At 38.9% G+C, this 16,639-nt stretch overlaps 1 protein-coding gene and 2 pseudogenes across 1 annotated transcript in view; 1 reads left to right on the top strand and 2 right to left on the bottom strand.

Annotated features, from left to right (window-relative positions):
* The window catches only part of LOC109674272 (thyroid receptor-interacting protein 11-like), a 939,645-nt gene that overhangs the window by 500,349 nt on the left and 422,657 nt on the right, over positions 1 to 16,639 (bottom strand).
* LOC141414013 (activin receptor type-1B pseudogene) lies at positions 397 to 9,001 on the bottom strand (annotated as a pseudogene).
* Positions 11,840 to 13,266, top strand: LOC141414076 (olfactory receptor 2T2-like; annotated as a pseudogene).

The following is a 16,639-nucleotide window of genomic DNA, read 5'->3' as shown; positions in this document are numbered from 1 at the left end:
CCACCAAAAATATACACAGCAGTTTGCAAAATCTGGGATGAGACAGACAGATGTGCTATTAAGATCTCAGTGCCAAGATCTGTTCTTAGATTCTTTGGCCCTTCCTTGATGTTGTTGAGCAAAACGCCCTTGGGCATTGGTTTATTTCCCACTGCTGATGCTGAACATAACACCCAAGATTTCCACCAAGATTCTTCCAATCAGTCCCTCTCCCCTTCATGTTTTGACTCCAAAGCCTATTCTGCCATGGTTACCTGGGCCAGCTTTGGTTCCAGTCTGAAATAGAGGAGCAGAGCCATACTGACACTGGATGGACAGAGCAGCCTGCTGGGAAGGGAGAGCCACCCTGGCAGAGGATACTGGGGGAGAGGACTTCTAGAAAGGCCACCAAGGAAACTAGATGTTGCTCACTATGAATAGAGGCATCAGCACTGTGGAGCAGTTCAGATAATCAAGCAGGAAGCCATGCTCATGATAGTCAGAGACAAGCCATAGCTATGTCCAGATGCCATTATCTTTATTATCAGCAGCAAAAAATCCAAGGATGTTTTCATGGGTCATCATAGCTTCCTGGAACCAGGACCACTCTTCACAAAAAGAGAAAATTTTCACAGCCACATCACCACTCCTTCAGCAGCCATGCCACACTTCTCTAAATTGGACCTTGCTAATGATCTCCTATAAAATGATAGTTCAGACCACTGTGCACCAAACACAAAGTGGATGTGATCATGATGTGCAGAGATGGTCGTCAAAATCCTGGATCGGCTTGTCTTTAAAGAGACACATCTCACAAGAAGGACCTTCCATGCCCAGTCTGGCAGTTGTGATACACACATTAATGATAGTTAATGACAAAGAAGACAATAATGATGAGGAGGAACAGGAAGAAGACTAGGTCTGTAATGATGCCTACCAGCTCCACAGGACCCTACATGGAAGGGTGTTCAGATTCCTTGCAGTGACCACTGGACACCCTGAGGTAGATCTTGTTGCAAAAGTCAGAATAACAGCAGTGAGTATTGCGAAGATCCTCTGAGCTGAGGCAGTAGAGGACCAGCTTCACTTCAAGGAGCTCACATGAAGTTCCATTCCATCCACTTTGAAGATGGAAACCATGCAGACTTACACGTAGTTGGCTTTTATGCAGTTGTTGCATGCACACAGCACAGCATGGATCCACCAGGACCCAGACTTGCTACTGCAAGTGAGCAGGAAGACAACAAACAGAAAAAGAGAGGAGGCTCCAGCCCACTGGCCATAGTAACCGCCTCCTCCACTGCCACAGCCCAGCAGCGCCCAGCAGGTCCCACCCTCCCCCCAGGTGCTTTCCCTCCTTCAGAGGCCCTCTCCTACATCCTTCCTCCTCCTGGAGCCCAGCATGAACTCCTAGGAGCAGGCACCTTAGCCATCAAGCCCACTTCCGAAGGGCAGGGCCTGGTATGCACCTACTTATAGACCTTTCACATTTTTTTGCATTTCCAAAGATGACAGATGAGGGATGGCATTGCTTGTTATCCCTAAACGAACTATTTTTCAATTTTGGAGCTAGAAGTTGCAGTCAATGTTCAGACTCCCCATTATCCCAATCTCAGAGGATTCCTCAAACCAGTCCTTTGCCCTCTTTGAAGTTTATTTTCTTCCCCTGTGAAATGGAGACAATGTGTTAGGTCGTGATCAGAAATTCTGGTTAGTCTATGATGTAGAAATAGTGAGTGTGCCTAGTAAATGGATTTGGGGTAAGAAAGAAATGGCAGTATTAGGAAAATTACATTCTCATATAGAGAAACTTCAAATTATCAATCTTGTTGAGCTCTAATAATGTTTTCTGTGTCACACTGGATGAAGTGATTTAATTTTTTGAACCCTGGTTTCTCAATGTATTGAATTAGGGTATTCTAAAATGTTTCTTCCTTCAGGGATTTTGTTTTATAAGAAAACTGAGGTAATTGGTTAAAAAAACAATTTTAGCATAGGAACATGTTGTATGCCATAGAGTATTATAATAATTCCTCAATCTACATAAGGAAAAGTGAAATCAATCCCCACCACTTTTATTCCAGAGTTTTGAGTTATCCTCAAAGCAGAATTCTTTCATGAAGAGAGGAGGCTGCAGAGGTGATCATTGCCTTCTAATATGGACATAAGACCTTTAGTAAAACAGGAAGAACATGATTTTAGAACTGGTGTTATTCTGATTGGCTATCACACATCCCTGTGATAAAATACTAGTCATTTCTCTAGTATGTCATGAGACGATGAGAGGTTATGTGGTCCCGTCATGATGAATTCTCCTAACCTTTAGGCATTACACAGGCAAAAACATGCTAGTATGAATAAAATTTCTTCTTCAAAGGAAATTATTCAACCAATCTTATAGGATTGAGTCCCTCTCTTCCCAATCCATTGAATCTCTCTTCCCAATTCATTGAATCAAAAGAGGTCACATGCCTCCAAGTATATCTCATGCATGTTTGATATTTTTAGATTCATTTTTGACCCAACATTGAGACAAAATATAAATTGAATGAATAAAATAAAGATTATTTACCCTGTAAATACATTTTTTAAACATCAGGTCCCTCTCTGTCCTCTAGAATAACATTAGCAAGTCTGTGGTACATTTGCCACCAGGGAACTTTATTTTTCCTCAATTTTAACTTTTCTAATTTCTCATTTTGTAAAAAATATTCTATTTTTTCTATCTCTTTCTTCTACATTTGCTTTCTTCCTTCACCAATTTCTGTCCCTCCTTTTTCTATTCTTGCCTAACAACTTATATATTCTATCTCCAAACTCTGTTTCTTATCCTCTCCACAGCTCATGCACTTTGTCCATTCCCATTGGTTTATATGGATGATGTTTTAGTGGCCACTTCTATCTTCACAGTGATACAATTTTCCCCTGTAGCATATTAGATTTTAATGATCCCAGATTTGCAGGTTATCTAGGGTAGGATATTTCAGAATCTTTGTTTTTCATTTTTTGTTTTACTAGGGAATGAACCCAGAGGCTTGTGCATGCTACACACTCTACCACTGAGCTACACCCCCTCCTCTCCAGGCTCTTTTTGGATCAGAATTACTCAATAGGTTATTTGGGGCCTTACATATCTAAATATACTATATATACTACCTGAAACAGCATGAAATTTTCCTAATATTCAGACTTTACATTTTCCATAGTGAGATAAATGGAAAGTATTTGGTTTCTGTTTCTGGGCAGTGACCTGATTGTCAACCTGTGACTATGTGTTCTCTCTGTTTTTAATTTAAGTTCCCTTACTTTGTTCTGGGTATGTTTGGTTGTCTGCTCATGCTGTTACTTTGCTGTGTGTGTATCAACACTTCTTGCCTTAGAACATAGATCCCTAATTAAGTAATTCCTAGCCTTTGTTTACTTGTATCTCAGACCACATTCAGTAATCTCAAGAGGGATGATTTTCTTCACTTGGTCTTTTATAATAAATATTAAGTGTATATTGGTAATGTTAAGAGTTCTACAGATGGAGAAAATATAAAAAAATAAGAATTGAAACAGAAAACAGGGTCACATCATTTAAATTCAGTATCACCAAGTATTGGAATATGATGTAGACTCAGAGATGATTGGGTTGTAACAAGGATTCTTATTTTTTAAGAGTTTTTTAATTTTATCATTTTTACATTTACTTACATGTATATACATTATTTGGGCCACCTCCCCACCTTATTTAACAGGTGCAAAAACCTCTAGGAGTTGAATCCCATGCCCAAGAACACAAATGAAATCGAGGAACTATGTATGGATGCAGTCCAAGTATTCCTTTTACAAGTTCAAGTATCTTCAGCATTTCATATGAGCCTTTAAAAATCATTTTCAAAAGATAGAGTGTGATATCTCTATCTTTTATACGCACATCCATGTTTATTGCGGCACTATTCACAATAGCCAAGTTATGGAAACAGCCAAGATGCCCCAACACTGACGAATGGATTAAGAAAATGTGGTATCCATACACAACGGAATTTTATGCAGCCATGAAGAAGAACGAAATGTTATCATTCGCTGGTAAATGGATGGAATTGGAGAACATCATTCTGAGTGAGGTTAGCCTGGCTCAAAAAACCAAAAATCGTATGTTCTCCCTCATATGTGGACATTAGATCAAGGGCAAACACAACAATGGGATTGGACTATGAGCACATGGTAAAAGCGAGAGCACACAAGGGAGGGATGAGGATAGGTAAGACACCTAAAAAACTAGCTAGCATTTGTTGCCCTTAACGCAGAGAAACTAAAGCAGATACCTTAAAGCAACTGAAGCCAATAGGAAAAGGGGAACAGGTACTAGAGAAAAGGTTAGATCAAAAAGAATTAACCTAGAAGGTAACACCCACCCACAGGAAATCAATGTGAGTCAATGCCCTGTATAGCTATCCTTATCTCAACCAGCAAAAACTCTTGTTCCTTCCTATTATTGCTTATACTCTCTCTACACCAAAATTAGAAATAAGGACAAAATATTTTCTGCTGGGTATTAGGGGGGGGAGAGGGAGGGGGCGGAGTGGGTGGTAAGGGAGGGGGTGGGGGCAGTGGGGAGAAATGAACCAATCCTTGTATGCACATATGAATAATAAAAGAAAAATGAAAAAAAAACAAAACAAAAGATAGAGTGTGCACAATATGTATATATATATATACACATATGTGTGTACACATATGAAGACATATATTATATAGCTATACGTATATGTGTGCATGCATATATGTAAACATATATAATATATCTATACATGTGTGTATATGTGTGTGTGTGTCTGTATAACATGATTTCTAAGCCACCATCTAGATAGTGTTCTTTTAGTTGCTGGTTATGTTATTTTTTTATCTTTATTCTCATACTCTCTTCATGTTTCACTCTACTAAACCTCAATGTTCAGGTGAGGACTCATTGACATATGTTTTCATCTTTCAGAGAGATGAAAAGAAATTTATGATGAACTTTTTAAAATTAATGTAATTTTAGTATGATAAATAGCAAGATTTTGACAAACGTGGACTCACTCTGAATATCAAAGGGTAGTTTGGGATGGTACACTTGACTAAAATCCTTTAAAATGAAACTTAACCCTAAGAATCCAAACACCTAATTTGGGATATTTCTGTAGGATTGCAGGGACAACGTCTATTTCCACCTGTATACAAATATTACTTTTGAGAAAGGTGTAAAACGCTGAAGGCCAGAAAGGATAGCAAGAAGAGAAAGATGAGCAGGAAATGGGTAAAGAAAGATTGAGATGTTAAAATATATCTATCTTATATAAATAATTTGGGCTCTTCTATTTTATAAGAAATTTAAGTTGTACACCAGATCAAAAAAAATTCTGATGTGTGCGTTAGAAACACACACCAATGAAGACAATGTTCACCTTCTGATAATAGAAGTTGATCTAATTGATGTAGCAGCACTTCAACCATTTTCATGACATGAATATAAAAATGAATTATACTGTTGACCACAATATCAACCAGACCAATAAGATCTGAGAGGGTGAATACCTGCTTGTAACCCACTGGTGGCTCTGTAGAGTAACTTGTCACACTGGAAAGCAGTCTATTTAAATTAATCCAACAGACAATTGTAGAATTTGTATTTTTCTGGATGGCCTATAAAATATATTCTTTGAAAGAATTTGGTACTGAATAGCAATTTCTTTTGACTGTACTGGGATTTGAATTCAGGAACTCATACTGACTAGCAAGTGCTTACACTTGAGTCAGGCCAACCCCCAACCCATTTTGCCTTAGCTATATTTCAAATAGTGTCTTTCAGTTTTTCCAAGGCTGACCTCAGACCACGATCCTCCTACCCCTGCCTCCTCCATACATGATAATACAGGCTTGAACCACCAAATATGGGGTTTCTATGGGACAGAATCTCAATAACTTATTTGCACAAGTTTCTATCAATCTGGAATTATTCTATCTCTCCTCCAAGAAGCTGAAATTACATGTGTGAAACATCACATCCAGCCTTTGAGTAGTATTTTAAATAAGCATAAATATTTAGGGTTTTATTTGGTTTTTTTTCACCTGTAATACAGGAGATAATAGGTCTGATGTTGGTGTCTAATGGATTTTCAATGCCTGGAAATCATATAAGTAGTGTACTCACTGCCAGGCTGAGTACATCATGCTGATGTTGTTGTGACTATTATCACCACGAGCTTATTCTATTCCCAAAAGACCACTTTCTTCTTTTTCCTATTCAAAAGAAAAAACTAAGTTTAAATATCACAGTGATCAATTTCCCTAGTGCTTATATCTCTTAATACTCTTAGCAAAGAAATTTTAGAAAATGTATGATCTTTGTCTTACTCCCTCATTTACTTCTCTCTTCTTCCTTTTTTCTCTCCTTCTTGCATCCTTTCCTTTATTCTGTTCTTCATTTTGTCATATCTCCTTAATTTTTTACTGAACCTGACACCATTCTACACTACCCATGAGATGAATAATTCTGAAAAGCACCTAACCTCTGAAATGAAATATATCTTTTTAATCATTTAAACAGAAAAGTACAATGATTTGGAAGAAAAAATGTTTTCGGTTTATAATATCCACATTTAGAAATTTAAAAATATTTAATTTTAATGTATTGTGAGTCTATCTTAGTTCCAGATTACTATTTTTATTACACAAAAGAGGAATATCAGGATTAGATATGTTTAAAATAAAATATCCAAAACAATTTTAGCCTTTCACTTGGGAAATGCACACACCCTCTGGCAAGTTGGAATGGGCTTCCTCTAATTCACATAGTAAACCATGTTAGTCTGGATTAATTAATAACTGAGAGATTCCTCCTGAGGGTTGTGGAAAAACATTATTAGTGAAACGTTGTCTTTTGATTTAGCTTCACCTCCATACCCATATATTTAAGAAATCTGCGATCATACTGCTGACTTACCAAGGCTTGGATTTACAAGGTAAGATCTTAGATTTTCATGGAAAACAAGGGAACATTACACAAATACTGGGATGTTTTCTTTAGGTACAACTCTGTAACTATTAGAAGGCCACCCTGCAGTCGGATAACAACTGAGGCTCTGATCTTTTTGAAACTGAGAAAGAATGCATACATGAACTGTTTCATAAGCAGACCACTGAAAACGGAATAGCTACTTTGAAAATTGAGGATAAGGAAAATCTGGTCACAGCTTGCAATGCCTAAATGGAGTTACTGAAAGAGAAAAAGAGAAGTGAGAGCTGAATTAAGCATGCTTAATTCTCATTATGAAGTATTTTTTAGATGCTAATGTGTAGGCACAAGTATGTATAGTCTTAATGGAGGAGCATGGGTTGCTTTTGAGTAATTTTAATAAAAAGGATTCCATCTTTATAAATAATTAGGTATGAGGAAGGCTTTCTGTGTGCTTAGAGGATATTTAGAAGTTGAATGCTTGCCTTGAGGTTGGGCTAAAATGGTAGAGCACCTGCCTCAAAATCACAAAGCCCTTAGTTCAAACCCCAGAGTTGAATGCTGTCTTTTCATTTTCAACGCTTCCTAAACCTCTTCTATTTTTCTTTCTCAAATAAAATACACATGTGCCACAAGACAAAACTTGTGTTGTAAACATAATATTCATCAAAAAACCTTCTAGAAAGCATCCTAGTATTGTGTGTGAAGCCTGTTGGACTGTGACTGAGGCAGAGTGCGGTGACATTCATGGGGCAACCTTAGATTTCATGAAGCAATTGTGAGCAGTATGTATAGAGTGCTGGTCTCTGCTTCACTCCTCACCCCATCACTTCTGCTCTCACCTTCCATTTCCTTCTATGGCACTAGTGGTGTGGGCTAGATGGACCTTATGCCAGATCCTTTGATTTCTATTGCACCACACAAAAAGATACAGTGCTCAGAAGCATATTTATGTGGATGAAAACAGCAGTCAGTCCTCCTTCTGGAAGTTGTAAAATTGCAGCTTGGAATTTACACCTTTGCCCAAGAACCCAGGAATCCAGAGGTACTTGTTTTTGTTTGGGAGGTTGTAAACAAACAAACAAATTTGTTTTTCTTGTTTACTGATGATATCCTTAGCAATATTTTTCAGATAAATTGGCACATGACACTAAAACTCATAGTCTTCCTACTGAACTACATATTAAAGATTCAATAAATATTACCCACATGTCACTACAGTGTTAATTTCTAAAGTAAAGAAAGTCTCTTCTATCATTTTTGTGCTTAGTTTTCAACTTTGAAAATTTCTAAATTGACTGTGGGTGTCTTTAGGGGAAATCAAAATTTGGTTGCATTGCTCTGGTGAAATCTTTTGCCATTCAAATAGAGATGCTGAGGGAGGTACCTGGAAATGCTTGATCATGAAAATTAGAGACAAGGTGAAAGGAAAGAGACCAATTTACACCATTGCATACTAAGCTACCATAGAAAGTAGGGAATAAAATACAATTGATTATTTAATGTCTAAAGTATTGTCCAAATTGGCTCCTAATTCATAAGCATGGACAGAGGAGTATTGGTGTAGAGCAACAATAAAAAGAGAAGAAAAGAAGTGGGCACAACCAATTGTGTTTAATAAAACACTTAGTGGTGGTTAATATTGGCGACATTTATTTTCAAGACTTTAAAGCTGCCATTTACATTTTTCTTAAATGACAGGTTTATCAGTTTTATCTCCTGCTGGAACAACTCATGTTTAAACCCAATTTTTAGATAACATTGAATGTCAGTCTCCCAGCCTTCAATATCCAGCCTCCTCTGCACCATACCCTACAGTCCTCCAAGGTACTTTTCAGCTTTTGTTGGACTAAACATTCCCTCCCTCCTATCATACCCACCTGCTAATGCCTGTTTACAGACCTTTCCTGGCAGTAATTAAAGCAGCCATGAGCTAGTTCTCTCTCCTTTTTTAAGTCTCAATTTTTAATTTGGAACAATTTCCTCCTCTGGTGACACAGTTTGCCCAACTTACCCAACTCCAGTCTTCTCTTGGCTCATAAGCCATACTGCTATTTCCAAAGCAGCTGATAGCTAAATGTTCTAATAAACATCTCATGTTTTTCAGGTAGAAACTGAGCTCTTATTGTAAGTGTCCTGGCAGATACTAGGGTTGGTGTCTTACAGTATACAAAGCATCAAAAGTGCTGGGCACTTTTAACTGGCTAGATCTATTTGTTCTTTCTGGTCTGGGGACACTGCACTGGAACTTTTCATTTGTCTTTCTACATCTCTTGGTGCCTTTCACATCTGCCCTTTAAAAAAAAAACAACCTTTATCCAAAGCAGAAATAAACCAATATGCCAGCCTTGGCCTACTTTTCCTCTTTCAGAAATAAATAATCATGACTTTTAGAGCTCTGTGGTATTTCTGATTAATGGTATAGTTTCATTCTTTAAGTGGAAGAAAACTGGTCCAGGGAAAGACAAGGATGCTTGCCATTCCTAGGTAAGTTTTATAATTCCACACAGTACACCACACGTGAATTGTTACTTTTATCTTATTACTGTTGCTAAAGATAAATTTAATTCACAAAATACATTTTTTTCTAGAAATCCCCATGTAAGGTTTACAACAAGTTGCTTTCTTAGGTATTTTCAGTATAGGTTGGATGTATCAAACTATATTGTATATTCCTGAATGGTAGAGTCGTTGCTTTGAATCTTTTGTAGCTCACACAATGCTGGTTAAAGTGCTCAGAACATAGAAAGTATTTGTTTGCACTTGGGGTGTGGAGTGGAGAATCTGCCCTTTGAAAACATAAGAGGAATAGTCAGTCGCCTAGGGAAGGGATCACTTCTGAATGTGGCTTTCTGCCACAGGAAGGACACTGGCAGCTTCCTTCTCACAGTTATAGCAATCCTGGGTACCCAGGGAAGTCTGTCAGGATGATCTCATATGCAATCACATCAGGGCAGATCACAGGTTATATTTATGCCTCTCACCAAACTCTGCCACCCTTTCCACTAAAGCTCAGCTTGCAGATGCCAGAAATTGAAATCCCAGTCTACAGTGTCCTCCACGCTGGGCTTGATCTCCCTTGCCCCCCTGTGGTGTCCTGACAGGTGATTATGTGGTGATGCTTTGTTCATAAAGCAGATTTTAATTTAACTGCTTGCTTATTGTCATAAGCAAGCTTGTTGTCATGTGTCAGTACATAAACAGGCACTTGTGTATCTACAATGTCAGAATTTTTTGAGTGACAATAAATTCATCAGCTATGTCAATTCTATTAGCTTTAAGTCACTTAATTTTCTTATTTTTACTTGGTGTTTGTGATCACTGGCAATCACAGTTTCTTTTATTCCATTGTAATTATAATAAGTAAAATTAATAGTTTTCAGATCACATATTACCCTTCATATAATTAAAGTTTACAGAACAACCGAGAAAGGATAAATTAGTATCAGGGATGAAAAGTGAGCTTCCTGAAAGGCAAAACAGACATAAAGACAGTACTTGCTGGTAATTAAATAAGATGTCAACTTAACAACCCAGTCCATATAACAGCTCAGAGCTTGTTTAAGGCACAGTTGTCAGGCCAGGGGATAGACAAATGAAAGTTACAGTTAACGTTGAGTCGACTGGGCAGCGAGATCAGGCTAAGATGATACCCTAGAGTGATAATGAGGAGTGTGTAGCCTGTCACTCCTCTGACATATACAACAGATGGCCTGATGACAGTTGATGGGTGCCACTATGTCCTAGTGTTAGGTCTTTTTCCTTTTGTATGATCCATTGAAAGGGTTGCATCATTCCTTGGTTTAGTGGGCCTGGGTTTTCTGATATGGTTTTGATACACCCCTCTGTCCATGTATTTTCTACTACAAATTTGGGGATTTCATTATCATTTTTAGCTATTTTTGCTTATAAGCACAAAAGAACAATAAAGCAGTAGAAAAATAAATGTAGGACAGAAAGCAATATTAGCATAGAATTTCTAAAGATTCAGAACACTGCCCTAATTGGGAAATCCATACATTTATGAGAAGCATAGGTCATCAGTTAATGCTATGAGCAATATGGAGTCATAAAATTCCAGCATTTTTCAAGGTGCTAACAAGAACCATGATAAACCGAAAGACCTGCCTGATAAGCAGAGATTCTGATAATCCTCATCTGATAAACTGGATCCTAAATTGTCCTGTGAGAACAAATAAATATGCCTCAAACATAAACCTCCTTTTCAAACCAGCATCTGACCACAGGACAACATGGACCCTGACCCTCAAATGGAGTCAGCATTACTGCCTTGTTAACCTTCAATGTTACTTTCAGATTAACAGACATTGTTTAGAAATACAGTAGCCAAAAAATTAAAACTTATGACTGTAACAAAGTGATTATCTTTATGGCAGAGAGCATTTTAATGTAAGTGAACCCATCTCTATTGATTAAATAAGAGACAATACAGGGGCTAAGGAACAGTCACTAGCCTTATGAAACTTTCAACCTAGTGTGTTAAGATTAGCAAATATATGTAGAACATGGCTCCAAATAAAGCTAATGCAGATTCTAAAGGAAGTATTATATGAATTAAAACATATACATTTCACATCCAGTCTGTATAGATTTATGATGAGCTGTAATAAACAATGAAATTGACATTACTTGTGTAACGTCAAATCAATCAATATTATTAAGCTAAGATTCAAAAGGATTCTGAAGTAATATTCTTTCCTTTATCCCATGTTAGTTTTTTCAATACCAGGAATTGAACCCAGGCCCTGGCACTTGCTAGGCTAGTGCTTTATCACTTGACCTACAGCAGTGAGTGATTCTCAACATTGGGTAATTAGTTAACTGACCAACTTTCCGTCTTTACAGTCAGCTCAAGGAGCTGTGTCATGGACATGGAGGCCATTTTCCAGAACTCCACTGACTTCATCCTCTTGGGCCTCATCACGTATCCAGCATTCCCAAGTCTTATTTTTGCAGTGATCTTCTCCATCTTTGTGGTGGCTGTAGCAACCAACTTGGTCATGATTCTGCTCATTCACATGGACTCCCATCTCCATACACCCATGTACGCCTTGCTTTGCCAGCTATCATGGACATGGTCTACATCTGTATCATAGTCCCCAAGATGCTCCAAGACCTCCTGTCCAGGGAAAAGACTATTTCCTTTCTGGGCTGTGCATTTCAGATCTTCTTCTACCTGATCCTGATTGGAGGAGAATTCTTCCTGCTTGGCCACATGGCCTATGACCGGTACGTGGCTGTGTGCAATCCTCTGCGGTACCCTGTCCTCATGAATCGCAGGGTTTGCTTGTTCATGGTGCTGAGTTCCTGGGTGGGTGGCACCTTGGATGGATTCATGCTGACACCTGTCACCATGAGCTTCCCCTACTGCAGGTCACGAAAGATCAATCATTTTTTCTGTGAGATCCCTGCCATGCTGAAGCTGTCCTGTATAGATACGTCACTCTATGAGAACTTGATGTATGCTTGCTGTGTGCTGATGCTGCTCATGCCTGTATCCGTCATCTCAGTCTCTTACACACGCATCCTTGTCACTGTCCATCGCATGAGTTCTGCTGAGGGCAGGCACAAAGCCTTCGCTACCTGTTCCTCCCACATTATGGTAGTGAGCATCTTCTACGGGGCTGCCTTCTATACCAATGTGCTGCCCCATTCCTACCACACCAGAGAAAGATAAAGTAGTGTCTGCATTCTACACTATCCTCACCCCTATGCTCAACCCACTCATCTACAGCCTGAGGAATAAAGATGTGGCTGTAGCTCTAAGGAATGTTCTGGGAAGATATGCCATCTCCCAGAGAATTGGAGTAGGGGATGTTTCTAGGAAATCCTAAACAAAGAGAGTTTCATTGTTGATGTGGCCAGTGACACATAGTCTTTCCAGAAAATATGTTTTTATTTCAGAAGAAAAAAAACAGTATCATTTTAACAGTGCAAATATCAACCAGAAAAATCGTAATGTTGCATGAATAATTTAAGGGCTATAACTAAGCTAGGCATGGTGGACACACCTAAGTCAGGGGACCACAAGATTGAGGTCAATCTGGGTTATATAGCATGTTGGAGTCCAGCCTGGGAAACTGAACAAAACCCTTCCACAAACTCAAATGAAGATTTTCTTAAAAAGGTTTGGGGGTGTAGGTGGTAACTGTGGATGCATGAAGTGCTGGGTTCAATTTCCCATACCACAAAAAGAAGAAAAAACAAACTATAACTGAAGGCAGGGAGAGTTTTAGCATTAGTCAACTTGTTTATCTGGATTCACATTTTCTAGGCAGGTCTCACTCAAGTAGCACTGTGAAATCATGTCAGGCAGGACAAGAATGTCTTTGAAATGTTTTGCTAGATTATTTTTATATGTAATATGTGATCATGTGTCCCTTGTGTCTGTATTTCTGACCAGCATTTTTGGGAAAGAGGTGGTGAGGATGGAACCCAGGACCTCATGCAGGCTAGGCTCATACTCTACCACGGAACATTAATCCTTATCCCTTGTGACGAATTTCAGAATGAAAATTCCTATGAGCATTTTCCATGTCCTTGATGATTGAATGTCAAATATTCAGTACAACTGTCATATTTTCTAAAGCTTATAATGTAGAACTTTTATATAGGAAGTTTTTGTGAAGATGGTATGATGATATTTTGGGTTCTATATTCTTAGTCACATTGTATAGATGACTTTATTTTTGTATCTGTGCAATTATATTGTAGATTCTTACCATGTTTTTATTAATATAGTCTAATATATGCCTAGAAATTAATAAATATCTATTGCCTGAGTGGTTGGTTCATTAATTGAAAATTGACTATGCCTTCAAATTGTAACATTGTGGGGAGAACAAAATGGTGGCTAAGGTGGGGGAATCAGATCTCCCTCCTAAGCTCCATGACTCCAGGAAGCTCCTTCAGATGCTGGAGCAAAACTAGGGTAATGCTGATTGCTTCTAACTAAAATATTAACCGTCATCACATAAGGTACAGATAAAATTCAAAGACTGACCCTTAAATCAGTCTTTAATTGTGCCTAACAGCCATGATAATCCTGCCTGGCACAGCCAGCAAGGTGTGTCCAGCCTCCAGACCTGGGAAAAAAGCCCCTGGCCACTTCTCTTTGTTTTTCTTTTCTTTTCTTTCTTCTCCCAACAAGCAGAAGGCAGAGCATCAATCAGAGTCAAACCCTAAGACATCGTGGACCCCTCGCCCCAGAAAGCCTCCCTATGGTGCGCCACACTGAAAACAACAAATGCAGAAGAAAGAGGTGAGCATCACGCACCACGTGCAGCTCCCCAGCCACCCACCCACGCCAACATACCCAGGGAAAATAATCCAGCACAGCCCCTGGGCAAACTGAACACACACACACACACACACACGCAATATAACTGAAAAACATAAACACTGAACCCACCCAGGAGAACAGGGGAGGGGCAAAGACCCATCTTTTACTGCTGAACTGTCAGGGGTGTGGCAAGGAACTGAGCTCTCAGCACTGAACTCTCAGTGACATGCCATAAAGCAGAAATGGCTGACAACAGGGACAGGCCAACAAGACAACAATCTAGAGGAGCCACCGGCACCCAGCAGAGATCAGGAGAGGCACACAGGCTAAGAGAAGGAGTGGAGCAACGAACTAACCACTGAAAACAGGGCAGGAGGTGGATCCCAGAGCTGACCTAGGGACAGAGGGCAGCATTGAAACTGAATTGCCCCACCTTTCCTGGGGGAGGAGCTGACCAAACAGAGCTGCAGCTGAAGAACAACACAGCTGCTACTTGCTGAAAACAGTTCTGACCACCCTGCATGAGCTGGCAATCTTACCTCACCTCACAACTCCAACTAACGTTGTGAATAGATAGTCCAAGTACCATTCACAAGCCAGTCACCTGGTGAGACCACATCAGAGCTTCCACTTGAACACCAATACCATTATTGGACACCTAAGGAATAACTCCAGAACTTTTATTAATAGACTGAATTTTCTGAAGTTCCTAAACCTGGTGGGTTTTTTTTAATCATGTTTCTTTTTTCTTTCTTTCTTTTTCTTTTTTTATTCCTGTACTATTAACTCTATCATCACTATTCTCTTATCCCTATTCTCACTCTCTTCACTCTCCTTCCTTTTCCTGAACTACAATCCATTTTTCTCCCTCCCAACTACTCTTATTGCCCCTTTTCAGTCACTCTTACCACTGTCTTCACCTCCCTCTTCATCCTCTCCCAACTTGTCACCATGCTACCCCTCCCTCCTACACACTCTCCACCTGCTGACTAGCCTACTGCCCCAAGTACACATAACCCCAGACCCCTGCAATCCCAGACATGCTCAGAAGGCCAAAAATCTCATGTTCTCCCTCATATGCAGATTATAGACCCAAAACAAATGCAGTAATATTATCGGAAATGCATCACACACTAAAGGGAGAACACACACAGGAGAAATAGGGAAAGGAAAGGAAAGGAAACCTAAAACTTGAATGTGGTTGATGTGTTCCCTGTTGAGGAGCAAATAAAGTAATCTGAAATTGACAGAGGCCACTATAGGAAGGGGACTAGGAAGTAGTGAAGAGGTCTGGTAGAGATGAACCAGTATGGGCTGTAATACACAAATTCAAGGAAGCAACGCTAGGAATTTCTCTGTATAGCTATCTTTATCCCAAACTAGCAAAAACGATATCTCTCTTATTATCTCTTATGTTTCTTCTTCAACAAAATCAGAGAAGAAGAAGGCAGAACAGGTTCTGCCCAGAAGCCGGGGGTGGGGGGGGGGTGGGGGGGTGGGGGGTGGGGAGGCACAAACAATGTATACACATGTAAGTTAATTTAAAAAGGAGAAAATAAGTAAGCTGTAACATTGCTATAAGCCTACTAAAACTTCCATTTGTGCATTACAAAGTAATAATAGGTAAATGTAGAATAAATAACTTAATACATTTCATTAGCTAATTTAGGTCCATTTAGATTAACTTGCTCATTTTCCTTATCTCAATCTCTCCATTGGCATACTGGTAAACAAATATTTCTCTTTTACAATTAGTTGGAGCTAATTGTGGTATTTTGACAGATGAGAAACCTGGATAGAATTTTTAACCATACAAGACTACAGTGAGCCTTCCAACATCTCATTTAATTCAGCTTCTTCCTATGCATAAGGTTCTTAAATATGAGAAATTAAAAACCTATTGATTCATCTGGACTTTATTTCCCCCATCAATAGAAGGCTTTGAAAATGTTGAGCAAATTTTTGAGACATTAAAGTGGCTGAAAAAAAGTACGCAAGGTTACTCAGTCTTATGCTGTTTGGCACCAAGATAGAGAGAGGAGGAAAATGTTCCACCCACCAGTGCTAATGTAGGTGAAGACTGTTTCTTTCAATATGCTGATTGCTAGGTAGGTTTTTACCTCAGAAGGTCCCTAAAATTTTATCTTTGCATTGAAATCATACAATCAAACAAATAGTAAAGAGATCAAAGAATGTTCTGAAGTTATGAATGTCTTCAAATGCAGACCAGAATTCACTTATGAAATTTTCATTTCCATTCCCTTTTAATTCCCTCATATCTCTGCACTAAAGTCTTCCTTTTTTCCATTTTCCCCACCTGAGCCAGCACTCCTCTAGATAACTCGCTCCACAAAATAACTGCACCTGGGACAGTC

The sequence above is a fragment of the Castor canadensis genome, chromosome 11, assembly GCF_047511655.1.
Source record: "Castor canadensis chromosome 11, mCasCan1.hap1v2, whole genome shotgun sequence".
In the NCBI taxonomy this organism is placed as follows: Eukaryota; Metazoa; Chordata; class Mammalia; order Rodentia; family Castoridae; genus Castor; species Castor canadensis.
This window is presented reverse-complemented; position numbering and strand designations above follow the sequence as displayed.